Here is a 17241-nt window from a genome sequence, read left to right as displayed (position 1 = left end):
TCTGGGGCCTGGAAAGGGGCACGTGGGGTCACAAGGCAAGCTGGGGGTGGAGCCAGCACCACAACCACCCCTCCAGATTGCCCCATGAGCCCTGCAACTCAGACCCTGACCCCTCTCGGATTCCCCATGGGCACCCCCTGAGGATGGGTCCAGGGGGGGACCCTGTGTAGGCCAGGCCTAGTGGGGCCTCCGTGGGTCCTCCAGCTGGAAGTTGGGCTGAGGTCTGGGCAGGGCATGCTTGACCTTTGACCCCTTGGCTCTATTAGTTTTCTACTGTTGCTGTAACAAATTTCCACAAACTCAGCTTAAAATAAGACTTATCTTTCCATTCTGGAGATCAGAGATCTGACATAGGGCGGCAAAATCAAGGTGTCAGCAGGCTGAATTCCTTCCAGAGGCTCCACGGGAGAATTCCCTGGCCTTTCCCAGTTTTCAGAGGCCACCCCTCCATATTCTGTGACTCATGGCCGCCTTCCATTTCAAAGCCAGCCATGGGGGTTGGAATCCTTTTCCCATCACAGCACTTCTCGCCTGCCTCCCTCTTCCACTTGTAAACCCTTTGTGGTTACCTCTGGCCCACCCAGATAAGCCAGGACCCTCTCCTTATGGTAAGGTCAGCTGACTGGCAACCTTAATTTCACCTGCAAACTTAACCCCCCTTCTCCATGGAACCTAACATAGTCACAGGTTCCAGGGATTAGGGCCTGGGCATTTTGGGGAGGCCATGACTTTGCCCACCATGGTCTCCATCCGTCCCTCTCTGTAGGGCGCCCTGTCCTACCCCAGGAAGACGTGGGCTCAGTTACTCTCATAGGCCTCTGCCTACCCTGAAGGCCCTTTCCGCACAAGGTGGGGCGGTCAGATTTAGGCATGACACCTCGCTCGAGCCTCTGAGAGTGCCACCAGATTCAGGGCCAGTTCTCTTGGGTTTGTCCCCCCTTTCCAGGTACTTGGCCAGGAACTGGCCCATGTAAATGATGCACAAAAGCCTTTGTCCATTTGTAGGAGTTAGCGTGTTGGATGTTATTATTTTTTGATAGTACTGCTTTTGTATGTGTGTACTCAGGACAGGACCTGGGTTTTTATAACTTGATATAAAGCTGATTTCAGAAGTGGCTGTGCAGTGATTTCTTTGGGGAGTAGGGGAGGGCATCAGTGGTTTTCTCACGCTTTTGGGGTCTGGGCAGACCTGTCCCGGCTCTGAGTCAAATCCCCAGACAGTCCAGCCCCACAGCGCCACCTGCCCCCTTCTTACCTCTGAGCATGAGCTCTGTAAGGACCCGCCTGTGGGGCAGGGCCAGTCCCTTCACCCTGTTTCCTCACCAGTAAATAGAGCATCGTGCACCTGTTGGCCCTCCCCACAGAGCTTTACTGAGGGTGACCTGGGGGGCGGGGGGCGGTGACTGCAGACAATCACTTCAACTCCATGCCCAGGGCCCGGTGGGAACTTACTCTTACGTTTCTGGAACTGACCTTGAAGGCTGCAGCTGTGAACTGGAGGAGCCACAAGGTCTGTACAGAGATGGCCCCAGCTCACCAGGGAGGGGCTCTCCTCAGCACCACCATCCTGACCTAGGATTTGGGGAAGGGCAGAGTCCCTGGGGAGGGAAAGGGGTACCACGACCAATCCATTCCACAGACCCCAGGGGGGTGGGGTGGGCGAAGGAGTCTGGGGTCCTGCCGGGAAAGACCTGGAAGTCTGCCAGGGACAGAAGGCGCTGCAGGGGTGAGGGGAGGCTCTTTCTGGTGAGTTCCATCGGTGGAGCCAATGGGGATGGGATGGAGCCCATGGCGCAGCGGGGAGCAAGGAGGGAGGGGTCCCTTCTCAGGGGTGCGTGGTGGTTGGGCTGGACTCCTGTCCACGCGGCCCCTGTGCCGGATCCTGGGCCGTTGGAGCCTGCAGGCGCGGAGGCCCCTGCACTCGATTTCCGGCCTGCTTGTCCCTGCCCAGTCCGAGTCAGGGGCGGGAAGGGAGGCACAATACCCAGCCCGGTCCCCATGGTACCGCCTCGGGCGCAGGAAGGCAGTCGGGAGCCGGGGGCCAGGGGGAAGTTTTAAATCAATAGGGGCGGACAGTAATGGACCTGAGGGGGCGGATTTAGGCCGGAAGGTGCCAGCCCGGCATCCGCGGGCGGCAACGAGTGTCCCGGGGCCTGGTTGACTCTCCCTGGGCCGCCAGCGCCCAACGAGTCCACTTCGCTTCCCAGGGGCCGGCTCCGGGAGGGGCGGGAAAGGGCGCGGGCGGCGCCTGAGCAGTTCCTGCCATTCCCGCAGCGGAGGAGGGGGGAAGGGGCGCAGGGTCCTGCCCTAGTCACTGGTCCCGGCCACCGCCAAAGGTTATACATCTGTAACTTCCCCGTCACCGCAGGAAAATCCCGTTAAGGGAAGGATTTGCCCAGAGTGGAGGAGTGAGTCATCAGGCGCCGGAGACGGGAGAGCCTGAGCAGGGGGCCCTCTGAGGCCACGTGCTGTCCTGGACAAGGACATGGGGGCCCCAGCCCCCTTCCCCACCCATCCCCCCCCACTCCTGTGAATAGGAAGGGCGGTCACAGTCAACCGTAGGACAAGCAGCGGTGCGGCCCTCCAACCCTCCCCACCACCTCTGCTGGGGGAGGGGCAGTGGGAAGAGCCTCGGTTCCTGGGGATCCATAAGAACCAGGGAAGAAGTAAATGAACAGTGAGGTCCAAGTGCAGGGGTGTGATGGGGTGGAGGTGAAGCAGTAGTACTGGGGGGCAGGCAGCTCTCGCTGTGGCCCTGGGGGGCTGTGGCTCACTGAGGAGGAGACAATTGGTTGGGGACCCCAGACTAGGAGCAGTGCAGGAGAGGAAACAGCCTGGGCGAAGGCCAGGAGGGGGCAATTGGGAAGGGTTCCTGTTTTAGGGAAAGAAAGAGCTCAGGGGGCTGGAGTGAGTGAAGGCGGGGAGTGGAGCCAGAGCCACCAAAGCTGTGGGCTCCCCCAGCAGGGGCAAGGGTCCGAGACCTTAGTTGGGGTACATTCCAGTTTTAAAGGAAAAGCATTTGAGGGTTTCAAGGCAAGTTTGGGCTGATGGAATATATGACACGTGACTTGGAAAGATCCTTCTGGCCCGCTGCACGGAGGGGCAATGAGGAAGCCAGGAGATCATGTAAGGGGTGCTGGGGGTGCCTGGGGGAGACATGACGTGGTCAGTGAGTCTGCGACACGGAGGGAGAGGAGGCTGGCTCAGGCGGGGTGCGAGGGCAGAGAAAGGCCCTGAGCCATCTGAAGGGACCCAACAGTGTGTGTGGGGGGGGGGGAAGGGGGAGGTACTTCCCAGACAGGGAAGGCCTGGGAGGAGAGGGGAGGCCCCAGGGGAGAAATTTGGCAAGTTAAGTTCCAACGGTCTACAGAAAGGGAGCGGAGCGTGTAGCTCCTTAGACTGTCCAAAACCCATGTGGGTGACAGCACTGCACAGAGAGGCTGGTGGCCGCCAGGGCCTCTCCCTCACAGCTCTAGGAGCGCAATTTTGCACAGCCCCTCTGTCCGGCCATTCAGCAATAGCAGTCAAGCTGAGAAATGCGCAAACCTGTGAACCAGCCATCCCTCTTCTAGGGATATGTCTTATCCACACTTTGACATCCACACTGAATGACGCAGGTACCAGGCTAATTGCTCTGACTGCAGTAGCAAAATGTTGGAAACTCCCTGAATGCTTGTCAGTAGACACCAGGGACATAACTGCAGTGCCCCAAACAACGGAGTACTATGCAGCTGCGAACAGGAGGAGGAAGTCTTCTGTTCTCATGTGGAAATTGCTCCAACAGAAAGTGTTTAGGGGAGAAAAGCACACTGCAGAACAGTTTGTGGGGTGCTGCCATCAGAGAAGTGAAACTGGAAAATACATTTTCTGTTTGTGTGCACGAAGGCAGCCTGGAAGAATACACCAGGAATTAGTAGTGGTTATTTGTGAGTGTGTGTGCACACAGGTGGGTGTGCATGGGGTGGTGGGAGACGAAGAGGGGGAGGGCACAGAGGTGGGGAAGGAGATATTTCATCACATATCTTGTTTTAATTTTGTATTATTGAACCATGAGGATGTGTTGTATATGGACATTTTATAACCTAACATTTAACTGAGGATGCAAGCGTTGCTGGAGGTTCGAGGAGAGAGGGGGTGAGACTTGCATGTCTCACGTGGGACCATCCAGCAATGTCCAGTGCCTGTTTGAAGTGGGTTTGTTCGCAGCCTGAGATTTTTCTCCAGCCAAGTTCAGAGCTCAGGTGCCTACCTGGAGTCGAGTCAGGTTTAACCGAGAACTTGGTTTGGGTCAGGTGATCAGACCAGGGCACGAGCAGAGCCAAGGCATACGGCGGCTCAGGCGAAGTCACAGCCATGGGCCTGGGACTCAGCTGCAGGAGGCGCGAGGGCTGTGAAATAGTGCTGGGCAGACGCCAGTCCCCGGGAGTGGAGGATTGCTGGGTACAGTTGGGAGCGAGCGAGTCCAGTGGCAAGAAGCTCCCACACAGCAGGCTCCCTGCAGCTGAGGTCCTGGACATACGATGGTTACTGGTGAGGTCACAGTGGGCGTGACCCTCACAGAGTGTGGTGGACATGTCAGGAGCCGAGGGCTCAGGGAATTGGGAGGCAGCATGTAGATGCTGAAGCCTCCAAGAATGCCGACGAGTGGCAGAGGGGAACAGTGGGCAGGGGCTCATGTTCTCCAAGCATGCCAGGCAAAAACCCGGCGGTGAGCAGATGAAAGCCCTGGTGAGGACGGGAGAAGGCGAGAAGGCATACCTGCGGCACAGGCGGGCTCAGCCTCAGCCCCTGGCTTCTGCCCTCACCCTAGGGGTACACTGTCCTTAGAGTTCGTGGATGGGTCAGGCTTGTGCTGGAACCTCACCTGGGAAGGCTGCATCAGGGGTGACTCCTGGAAGGAGGGAGCCCATGGTGCCCTGATTCCCTGAGCCTTCCAGGTGGGTGGTGCAGACACTGACCCTGCATTAAGGGCGGAGGTGAATTGGGGTCAGTGCTCCTGTGAAGACAGTTTTTACCCCTGCAGAGACACCCCCAGGCCTGGGACAGTGTGAGGTCAGGAGGGTTTGGGGCCATCTAGCTGACATCCCCACAAGCGTGGCTGCTCCGGTGGCGGAGGGCCTGTTGGCTTGGGGCTGGCCCTGGAGACTGGCACCACAGCCTCTCCCATCCAGTTGGCCTGGGTCCTGTGTCTGCAGTACAGGAGTATGGCTAGGACAGCTGGGGCCTCCCATCTCCCAGGAGGCTAGCCCGGGCTTATGCCCATGATGGCAGGAAGGTTCTGTCACTAGGAGAGGGCAAGCCTGGTGCACATTTTTCCAGCTTTCACTTGTGTCACATTTGCTAATGTCCCAGTGGTCAGAGTCAGTCACATGGCCAAGTCCAGTTTCAAGGGCTAGAGATAGAAGCTCCCTTTTGATGGGAGAAGCTGGAGTATATTGTAGCCATTTCCTCTACAATCTACCCTCTGAAAAATACATTCATCCCTATCTCAAGATCTCCCAACATCTCATCTAATTGTGGACCAGGCTGGCCATCCATGGTCTCATGGTCCTCAGCTGGATGAATGGAGATGGCAGTCTGAAGCACACCTCCTTGGGGACAGCAACTCTGAGCCACACACACCTGAGCTACAAAGACAGTCAGATACCTGCCACACTCCATACAGGGTGGTGGGACAGGGCCAGAACGACTGCAGCTAGCAAGGCCATGATCGAGGGGAAGAACAGAGAGGCAACTCTTAAGGCCAGCGGCTGCATGCGGCGACCCCCTGTTCTGGCGCTGTGTTCCCTGGGTGCTCTCGAGTCATCCGTCCCTGACAGCACTTCACTCTGTGCTTGGGCTCTGCCCTCTGAGGAGCCTTCCCTTCCCGTAACAATCGGCCCATATGTGTCGCTGAGCAACTTTGAATCATTCAGGGTCCAATCAGGAGGCAGAAACTACACAGTCATTGGGCCAGGGGACCTTTAAAGAAGACTGGATTGGAATAACAAGGGACTGGCTACAAAATGACGAGAACTCTGGACACACACGCATGGCAGACCCTGGATGCAGCCATGCTCTAGGGCTGAGGCAGAGCTCCAAGGAAGGAGCGAACCTGGAAGACTGTCCTCACCGCCCTACTGGTACTGGGACGCAGCAGGCCTCATTGGAGGGGATGCACCTTGGCGAAGTTCATAGAGGTGCTCTGCCAGCAGAACTTGCTGGAGTCACTCTGAGATGCCAGGGGAACCATGCGTAGGCAGGTCAGTGCTCAGAACTTGCTGCAAAGCCACCTAAGGAGGTGGCAGGGAAAGCAGTCCGTGGGGAAATATCCCAGGTGACCAACAAACCAATAAACACTGAGCACCAGGAGAAAACTGCCTGCTTACTGTACTGTCTCCACAGCACCCTCTACTGATGAAGCTTAGCACTCGACCTGTCGGCAAGGGAGAAAGTTCCAGAATTCCCAAGCAGGGCAATGAAAGATGAGTTCGGAGGTGGGAGGCAGTAGATTAATATCTATTTCAGCTTCCAGATGCCCCCTTCCACACACATTTAAGCTTTTATACAAATTTCTACTAAACACAATACATTCATCCTTCCTACAACGGAAGACACGGCTCTCTCCCTTTCTCCAAAACGAGGAGACACAGCCGCAGGGTCACTGTACCCATCAATGGCTGTATTAATTGCCCCGCAGATCCAGCCATGGTCCACTGACTCTTCTGCTATGCTACCTAAAGACTGAATCGTAAAGCTAACCTCCAACAAACTGCAGATACCATAAAAATGTCAAGGAGAGACAAGAGGAAAATGGTTGGCATATGCAAACACATTAAACAAGCAAAGAAAATGAAACAAAGCTACCACAGCGCTTGCTCCTGTGATAGCTGATGACGCCATACCTGCCACCATGGGTCCCTTCTACCATTACTCACTTTGCTCCTTTCTTTCATTACTCATCTTGGCTTTTCCCCACCATGTGGTTTTCCACTCATCTTGACTATTGGTCATGGAAGTTGGGAAGAAGAGCTGCAGAGAGTCCCTCGCTTTCCAGACACGGTCCTCTTGTCCTTCATGGGCAGCAGCAACACAATTTCCCCTGGGGAACCACACTCCATGACGCTACTAGAGCAATCCCTCCTTACGCCTTTGGTTCAGTGGCACAAGGAGCTCAAAGTGGCCGGGTGGCAGTATCATCTTTCAAGTCAAGGAAACCACTGTTGTGTCCCTGGTCGAAGTATTGTCCCCTCGGGGACTAAGACCCTCCACGTGGCAGAGCTCAAAGCTGGTTGTGAGCGGGAGAGGACCCACCCCACCTCTACTCCTTGGTTCTGGGACCCAGGTATGTCAGCTTTGGCAGAAACAGAACCACATAATGGTATCTTATTCAAAGCACAGATGGAATCCTGTGAAACAGAGCCCTGCCCTTCCTGGATGTTGTCCCCCAACTGGTACCAAAGCGAAATCTGCAGCAAGTCACTCAGCCTTTCAAACCAGTCACTTCCGGGCGATGGGATATGTGATAAGACCAGTGAATCCCATGGCCCCGAGACCACGTTGCTGCATTTCTGTGGCAGTGAAATGAATTCTTGGGTCAGAAGCAATGTTGTGTGGAATACCATGATGCTAAACAAGGCATCTGTGAGTGTGTGAAATCCTGGTCCTGATGAAGCGTTACGGGCAAGAAAGCCATGTCTGTGTCCAGAACGTACCTGTTCCATGTATGATGAATCACTGTCTTCCATGATGGAAGAGGTCCAACCAATCAACTTGCTACCAGACCTTGGGCTGCTCTCCCCGGAAATGGTGCCATCGGGAGCTAAGTGTGGGTCTCCACTGACGTCACGTAAGGCAGTCAGCGGTAGCCAGAGCAGCCTGGGAAGAGGAAGGCCACGTTGTTGAGGCCACGCACAGTCCCCATCCCTGTCACCACAGCTACTTTGCCCATGGGTCCATTGAGAACGTCCTGAGGTGGCTGGGGAAAGAGGCTGTTATGGGTGAATGGTGTCCCCCCAAATTCATATTGAAGTTTTATGGCCCAGTACCTAGGAATGTGACTTAATTGGAGACAGGATCATTATAGAGATAATCAAGTTAAATGACGTCATTAGGGTGGGTCCTAATTCAATATGACTGTTGTCCTCACAGAAAGGGGAAATTTGGAGACAGACACACACATGGGAAGAACGTCATATGAAGATGGAGGCAGAGATTGGGGTGACACTTTTACAAGCCAAGGCATACCAAAGATTTCCAGAGAATCACCAGAAGCTGGGTGAGAAGCATGGAACAGATTACTTCTCACAGCCCTCAGAAGGAGGCAACCCTACCAACAACTTGACCTTGGACTCCTAGCTTCCCAAACTGTGATATGGACATTTCTGTTGTTTAAGCCACCCGGTCTGTGGTACTTCATTACAGAAGCCCTAGGAAACCAATACCGAGGCTGACAGGCATCTCTACAGAGCTTCATTCTTTCACTGGATTAGTAAGAGTCAGATCTAAAGTGAATGCCCCTTGGTAAGCGTCCATCCAGCACACAAATCCTTTCATAGTCTGTACCCACTTTGAGAGGTCCATCTACACCCTTCTTCAGATTTTCTTGTCACCAAACTCCCAATTCTGTTATTTCCAAGTCCCTGACCATCTCGCCAAATTGTTAGCAACTGTGTAAATTGGCACAGACCTGTACCTCCGGCCATCTCTCATTCTAGACACAGTGGACAACCAAGAGGGTTGGTCAGTTCTGCGCCCTAGGGATGTTCCTTCATCACTGTCCTTCAGGGTCCCCTCTGAGTGGGGTCGCAGGCTGCAGCTGTCCACTTTCAGGTGGAACCTGCCTGTCATGCAGACCCATACACCAACTAGGTGAGTCCATCTTGCTTAGCATCCCAAGAAGCCACAGGCACCAACTGAGTGAAGGGAGGCAATGCAACAGGAGTTAGTGTTGAGGAGTCTGAGCCACCCTCTGTGCAAATCTCCTGTGCCTCCTGGACCTGTCTGAGCTTGGACTCTCACATACTACTTCCACATGATAGAGTGCTGCTACACAAACCAATCCGTATGACAACACTTTTAGCTCATGATGGGAAACTCAGGCCAAATGGTGACCAAGAATCCCATGGTTGGACATGCAGTCTCCATCAAATCCCACATGAAATCCAGAAGCAATCTCTCAGAAGGGAAATAGTCACCTGCGGAAGAACATAGGATTGCTCCAAAATTCCAGAGACCTGGCTGTGATTTTTCTATTGATGTTTTGAGCACCACTGGATCTGCTGGATCAGAGGGCCCAGGTGGGAGACTGGCCTGTACGTATAGAGTCTTCTAAACCTTCAGAGTCTTCTTGTGTTCTGCTCCCTCTTGAAATTGGCTACCTTAGTGGTCACTCTGTAGGTGGCTCATAACACAGCACATTAAAATGTTGCTTTCGAATCCAAAATGATCTACCAGACATTTGCCTCTTTTTTCCATACTAGGTGGTAAGAGGGGCAAAAATATGCCTTTCATTTGGGAAGGGATATTTTAAAATTCTCCAGACCAAATAATCCTCAGAAACTTAGAAATTACAGGCTCCTACATTTTTGGGAGGGTTTATCTCCCACCTTTTAGTTCACACATGTCATAGTAAGGCTTCTAAAATTCTTGCTATTTCCTGTTTATCAGATCCAATTAGCATAACGTCATCAATCAATGGACCAGTGTGATGTTTTGTGGAATGTTAAGATAAAAAAGGATCAATTAAAGCAGAGTGGTGGGTGGCTGGGGCTCCGGGGAGGAGGGATGGAGACTTAGTGTTTAATGGGGACAGAGTTTTCGTTCTGCAAGATGAAAAAGTTCTGGTGGTGGTGGTGGTAATGGTTGTACAATCATGTGAATGCACTTAATGCCACTGAACTGTTTACTTAAAATTGGTTAAAATGGGGAGTTTTATATTACGTATATTTTACCACAATTTTAAAAAGAAAAGAATTAAATTAAGCATAGATTAAAATAAAAGATTTTGTGCTATTTTACTACACTAAAAAAAAAAAATCAGTGTATTAGGACCTTGATAGTAATTGAGGTGTCAAAAGATTATCAGCACTGGCAGCCCCTGCAAGATTCTTAGAGATGCACAATGTCTGCCTCAGACCTACTGGATCAGAATCTGTAATTGAAAAACCCCCATGTGACTCATATGCAGATTAGATATTTTCTCAACTTTTTTTGAAGCATAAGTTACAAACAATCAAAAAGATAATAGAGATCTCTGTGGACTGTATTATGGCACAGAATTTGCATAGTTATTAGAAAACACTGTAAAGGTGCACTGTCAGCACTGCCAGGTAAAAGCAAACTGTTTCAGGTGGTCCTTGAGAATTAGAGTGGAGAAAAAAACATCAGCTACGCCAGTCGCTAAATACCAAGTGCCTTGGCTACACTGATTTGCTCCAGTAACAGTATTACATCTGGGACAGCAGCTGCCAAATGGAGTCTCCATCTGATCATGTGTATTTCACAATCATTCTCCAGGATCTAGTCAACATCTGCACAGGCTAAGCTGGTGTGAATGGGTACAGTCTTCAAGTCTCCAGTGGTGGCATTAATCTCTGCGATTACTCAGGGGCATGATCAGGACCAGGAGAAATGTGAAACAAGTGAGGCACCAGGGCACAAAATTTAAGGAGCCGCTCACTCTCAGGATCATGCGCAAATATTGAGCCTGCACTTAACCTTTGTGCCCTGGATGCCTCATTCCTAAGGAGACATTCACTCCCAGGGTTATGCGAGTGTGGTACTGGAAATTAATAGATATGTCCACCACTGCTAGCACTGTAACTTAGCATGAAATTTCTGGGGGGCATTTGAATATTTATTTTTAAAATGTAATTCCAAGTTTTCAAAATTATCTTGTAACTTCTCACAAGTTTGTCTGTCTTGTGAATTTTTTAAATTTATATTTTTACCAAACTAAATGTAAACAGAGTTTTAAAAGACAAATAACAATTCTAGGCTTACAACTAAAAAGTCAGTCCTCTGCCCCTGCCATCACCACCTCAGGCAGCCCCATCACCTCTACCTATGACTTCCAGTCCTCCTTCTCGATTTTCAGTTTTAGATGTTCTCTATGGTTATCACAGAGGTCTTGAACAATTCTTTGAAAACTTATTAACAGGCTTTTCATAGTTTTAGCCAATATTGCGAATCAAACCTTTTCCTATAAAAATTATCTTATTAGTTCCTGGGCATAAAGTGTTAATCTTGTGAGTTTTGTACATTTGTCTTGTAATCAGTGATCTTACTGGATTGTTATTTATTCTAACAGGCTTTGGCTTAGTCTCTTTGATTTTCTGGGTGAACAATTCTATCACTTGGGGAGGGGTTATACATTCATGTATGCATTGTGAAATGTATGCCTGTATAAAATACACATACCTTAGAGAGTATTCTGGGAAGATGTGGGGTAGAAAGCACCAGGAATCCGTCTCCCCACCTAGACAACAGTTGCAATGGCAGAATTTGTCTGATGTAACTATTTTGGAACTCTGAAGTCTGTTGAAGACTTGTGAGTTAGACAGTAAATTTTGGTCAGTTTCAGCTTTTAGCACAGTAGCAGCTTTGCATCTCCCTCCCCCAGTCATCAGGCCGGTAGCTGTGCATGAGTTCTTCAAGCAGCCTGCACAAAGACTGTGGGAGCCAGCATGGGCAAAAAGGACCCTGTCCCCCAAATACTGAGAATCCGTGCTCTGATCGCTGATCGCCACCTGATCACACAGGTACAAAGAGGTGGGCAACCACTGTTGTTGCACTCCCCCACATTGTTGTAAGCCCCTACCCTTTTGGCTATGGTAAATTCCAGGGGATTTAAAGAGCCATTGCCTCACCCCATCTTCATTTTTTGCTTTTACCCCTTTCTGGAGCCAGACATTAAAGACGAGAACATTCAAAAACAACTGCAAAATGGAAAAAAAAATCAGTAAGTGACCATGCATGCCCAGGGAACAGCCCAGAAAACACTAGGTGTACATTATGTTTACACCTCAGGTTTATCTTCATCAGAGAGACAGCCTACAACAATTAAAAATAATAAAACAGGGCGGCCGGATGGCTCAGTTGATCATAGTGCAAGCTCTCAACAAGGTTGCCCAGATCAATTCCCGCATGGGATGGTGGGCTGTACCCCCTGCAACTAAAGATCGAAAACAGCGACTGGACTTGGAGCTGAGCTGCGCCTTCCACAACTAGATTGAAAGACAGTGACTTGGAGCTGATGGGCCCTGAGGGTCCCTGGAGAAACACACTGTCCCCCAATATTCCCCAATAAAAAATTAAAAAAATCAATATCCCAAAAGGCACATTTGGGGTGGCAAAATTTCGGTCTCAAAGGGAAAGAGAGAGAAAAGGGCAGAGAAATTATTTGAAGAAATAATAGCTGTAAACTGCCCAAATTTGATGAAAGACATCATATAAACATCCAAGAAGCTCAACAAACTCCAAGTAAGATGAACTCAAAGGGTCCCACACCAAGACACATTATAATCAAATGTTTAAAAGACAAAAGAGAGAATCCTAAAAGCAACAAGAGAGAAGTGAATCATCACACACACAGGGGACTCTCAATAAGAGTATCAGCATATTTCTTATGAGAAATTTTGGAGGCCAGAAGGTAGTGGGCCAATATACCCATAGTACTAAAAGAAAAAAGCTGTCAACCAAGAATGCTATATCTGGCAAAACTGTCCTTCAAAAGTGAAGGAGGAGGGGCCAGCCTGGTGGCTCAGGTGTTTGGAGAACCGAGCTCCTAATGCCTAGGCTGCCTGGTTCGATTCCCACATGGGCCAGCAAGCTGCGCCCTCTACAGCTAAGATTGTGAACAACAGCTCTCCCTGGAGCTGGGCTGCAGTGAGCAGCTGGATGTTGGCTGGGCTGCTGTGTGCTGCGACTGAGAAATGAAAGGCTTGAACTGGTGGGGGTGAGGTGGAAGAAGGGGGAAAGAAAAGAAAAGAACACACACACACAGACACACACACACAAAAGCTAAAAAAGAAAAAAAAAGTGAAGGAGGAATGAGCACATTCCCAGATAAATTAAAATTTGAGAGACTTGTGACCACCTGACCTGTCCTGAAAGAAGTGCTCAAGGGAAGGAAGTGGAGAAGATCCAAGATGGCAGAATAGGAAAAAAGAAAAAAAAAAAAGAAATGCTCAAGGAAGTCCTACAAGATGAAATAAAAAGAACCCTAGACAGTAACTTGACGTTATATGGAGAAATAAAGATCCCAATAAAGGTAAATTCATGGACACTTATAAAAGCTAGTGTTATTGCAACAGTGGTTTGTAATTGTATTTTGGGTTGTTTACTACATGATTAAGAGACTAAAATGTTTAAAGAAAAAAAACAATTAGTGTAAAAGCTAGTATTACTGTAACTTTGGTTTGTAACTCCAAATCTTGTTTTCTACATAGTTTAGGAGATTAATACATTTAAAAGAATTATTAGTTTATATTTTGGGGAACACCAGTATAGTGTAAATGCCTAACATTAAGCTTTGATTGCTGAGGCATCCATTTAAGATAGTTATTTTGAATAAACATGTTAGCAATTGTATAACAGAGCTACTACCAAAACAACCAATTAAGGAAATAGGCCACCCACTGCCATGGAGTTCCCCTTTCAGAAAACTTCTGGGTGACCTAGAAAACCAACCACTTAAGTGACCCTATCTCCACTCTCCCACACCCTAATTCATATGCTTCAAATTAGCCAATAAGTGACCTTACAAAACCCAGACACCCACTCTCAGACCCTAAGAAGGGCAGAGCCCCACATCCATGTTCTCTCTCCTTACGACCTTGCTGCATGGCCCTCGGGTGCACTGTGTGCTCTCCAGGACCTGTGAATAATAAAGCGAGTTCTTCAAAGTTCCCTAATGGTTTTTTGCTGAAGTGCACCCTGCAAACACAATAAACAGCACAAGGGTCAGCCCAGCCACAATAATGGCCCTGGAAGGGGAATGTCTGTGGGTTTCACTATGAGTAATAAGGGCCTAGACCAGTTCCTTAAACATTCTTAGCTGAGAGTATTACCAGCAACAGACTGGGAATGACACAACAGCAATGTATAAAGATGTAATTTTGTGACATCGACGACTGAAAGGGGTGGGTGTACAGCTGTAAAGGAGCAGAGTTTTTGTATATTAGTGAAGTTAAGCTGGTATAAATTCAAATCAGGGTGTTATAACTTCAGGTGTTAAATTTAATCCTCATAGTATCTACAAAGTAAATAGCTACATTTCACTACAAAAAAAAAAAATCAACTGATCACAAAAGAAGACAGTAATGCAGGAAATGAGGAACAAAAAAGCTATCTGGCATATAGAAAGCAAACAGCATAATGAGAGAATTAAGTCTCTCCCCATCAGTAATAACTTTAAATGGAAATGGATTAAACTATCCAATCAAAAGACAGAGATTGGCAAAATGGATTAAAACACATGACCCAACTTCATGCTGTCTAGGAAAGACTCATTTGAGATTCAAAGATACAAACTGATTGAAAGTGAAATTATGGAAAAAGATATGCCATGCAAAGAGTAACCAATAGAGATCATGAGTGACTATATTAACAGCAAACAAAATATAATTTAAATCAACAAAGAGGCCAAGCATGACATTATATATTAAAGTTTCAATATGGGAAGAATACATAACAATTATAAATATTTACCCACCTAAGGACAGACTATCAAAGCATATGATGCAAAATCTGACAGAATTGAAAGGAGATATAGACAGTTCTACAATAGTAGTTGCAGACTTTAATATCTCACTGTCAATAATGGGTAGAACAACTAGACAGAAGGTAAATAAAGAAACAGAAAACTTAAACTTAACACAATAAACCACCGATGACAACTAACAGACCTATACATAACACTCTACCCAACCACAGTGTACACAGTCTTCTCATGTGCACATGGGACATTTTCTAGGATAGATCATAAGTTAGGCCACAAGTTAAGTCTCAGTAGATTGAAAAAGACAAATATCAAATATCAAAAATTAGAAAATTCACAAAATTGTGGAATTTAAACAATACACTTTTAAACAACCAATAGATCAAAGAAAAAAATCATAAGGGGAATTAGAAAATACGTAAAGATGAATGAAATTGAAACACAACGTACCAAAATTTATGGGATGCAGCAAAAGCAGTGCTAAGGGGAAATTTTATAGCTACAAATGCTTACATTAAAAAACAAGAATGATCTCAAATCAGCAACCTAATTTTAAAACTAAAGGAACTAGAAAAAGAAGAACAAACTAAACCCAAAGCTATCAGAAGGAAGAAAATAATAAAGATTGGAACAGAGATATATGATACAGGGAATATAAAGACAATAGAGAAAATCAATGAAACTAAAAGTTGGTTCTTCACAAATATCAACAAAATTGAGAAACCTTTAGCTAGATGAACCAAGAAAAAAAGAGAGAAGATTCAAACTACTAAAATCAGAAATTAAAATGGGGGCATTACTATTGATTCTACAGAAATAAAACGGATTATAAGAGGGTAGTATGAACAATTGTACACCAAAAAATTGGATAACCTAGATGAAATGGAGAATTCCTAGAAACACAAAACCTACCAAGACTAAATCACAAACAAATAGAAAATCTGAATAGACCTGTAACTACCATGTTTCCCCAAAAATCAGACGTAGCCAGACCATCAGCTCTAACACGTCTTTTGGAGCAAAAATTAATATAAGACCCAATCTTATTTTACTATAACATAAGACCAGGTCTTTATAATATAATATGATACAATATAATATAATACCGGTCTTATATTAATTTTTGCTCCAAAAGACGCATTGGAGTGATGGTCGGGCTAGGTCTTATTTTCAGGGAAACACGGTAGTAAGAAGATGGAATTAGTAACTAAAAATCTCCCAAAAAGAAAAGTCCTGGACTGATAGCTTAACTGGTGAATTCTACCAAACATTTAAAGAACTAATACCCATCTTTCTCAAGCTTTTCACAAAAATTGAAGAGGCAGGAACATTTCTTAACTCATTCTATGAGGCCAACATTACCCTGATACCAAAGTCAGTAACAGACACTACAAGAAAACTACAGATCAGTATCTCTTATGAATAAGGGTGAAGACTGGAGAACAGTAGCCATTTTCTCTGTGATGCAAATTCAAAGTCCTCCACAAAATACTAGCAAACCAAATTCAGCAGCATGTTAAAAGGAGTATACACCATGACAAAGCGGGATTTATTCCTGGAATACAAGGATGGATCAACATATGAAAATCAATGTAATATATCACATCGACAAAATGAAGGTAAAAAAATACATAATCATCTCAACTGATGCAGAAAAATCATTTGACAAAATTCATCACATTTTACAATTAAACATTCAACAAAATAGGAATAGAAGGAAACTACCTCCATGTAATAAAAACCATATATGAAAAATCCACAGCAAACATCAATTTCAATGGTAAAAGACTGAACACTTTTCCTCTAAGATCAGGAACAAAGCAAGGATGTCTGCTTTCACCACTTCTATTCAGTAGTGTCCTGGAAGTTCTAGATAGAGTAACCAAGAAAGAAATAAAAGGCATTCAAATTGGAAAAGAAGAAGTGAAATGATCTCTGTTTGCAGATAATATGATCCTTATATGTAGAAAACTCTAAAGGCCCCACAAAAAAAGCTGTTAAACCTAATAAATGAATTCACCAAAATAGCAGGATACAAAGTCAATGCACAAAAATCAGTGGCATTTCTATACATAAACAATGAAAATGTGAGAAGGAAATTACAAAAACAAAATTAATTATAATTCATCAAAAGAATAAAATATGAGCTAACTTAATGAAGGTGGTGAAAAACTTGTACAATGTAAACAACAAAACATTGCTGAAATTAAAGAAGACAAATAAATAAAACACATACCACGCTCATGGATTGGAAGACTTAATATTTTTAAGATATCAATACTACCCAAAGCAATCTACACATTCAATTCAATCCCTATCAAAATCCCAATGACAGTATTTGCAGAATAGAAAAACTTATTCTAAAATTCCCATGGAATCTCAAGGGACCACTAATAGCCAAAACAGTCTTGGAAAAGAGCAAAACTGGAGGACTCACACTTCCTGATTTCAAAACTACTATAAAGCTACAGTAATTAAAACAGTGCAGTTTTGGCATACAGACATAGACCAGTGGAATAGAATGAAGAGCTCAGACATAA

Source organism: Rhinolophus ferrumequinum, chromosome 6, assembly GCF_004115265.2.
Source record: "Rhinolophus ferrumequinum isolate MPI-CBG mRhiFer1 chromosome 6, mRhiFer1_v1.p, whole genome shotgun sequence".
NCBI classification, from domain to species: Eukaryota; Metazoa; Chordata; class Mammalia; order Chiroptera; family Rhinolophidae; genus Rhinolophus; species Rhinolophus ferrumequinum.
This window is presented reverse-complemented; position numbering follows the sequence as displayed.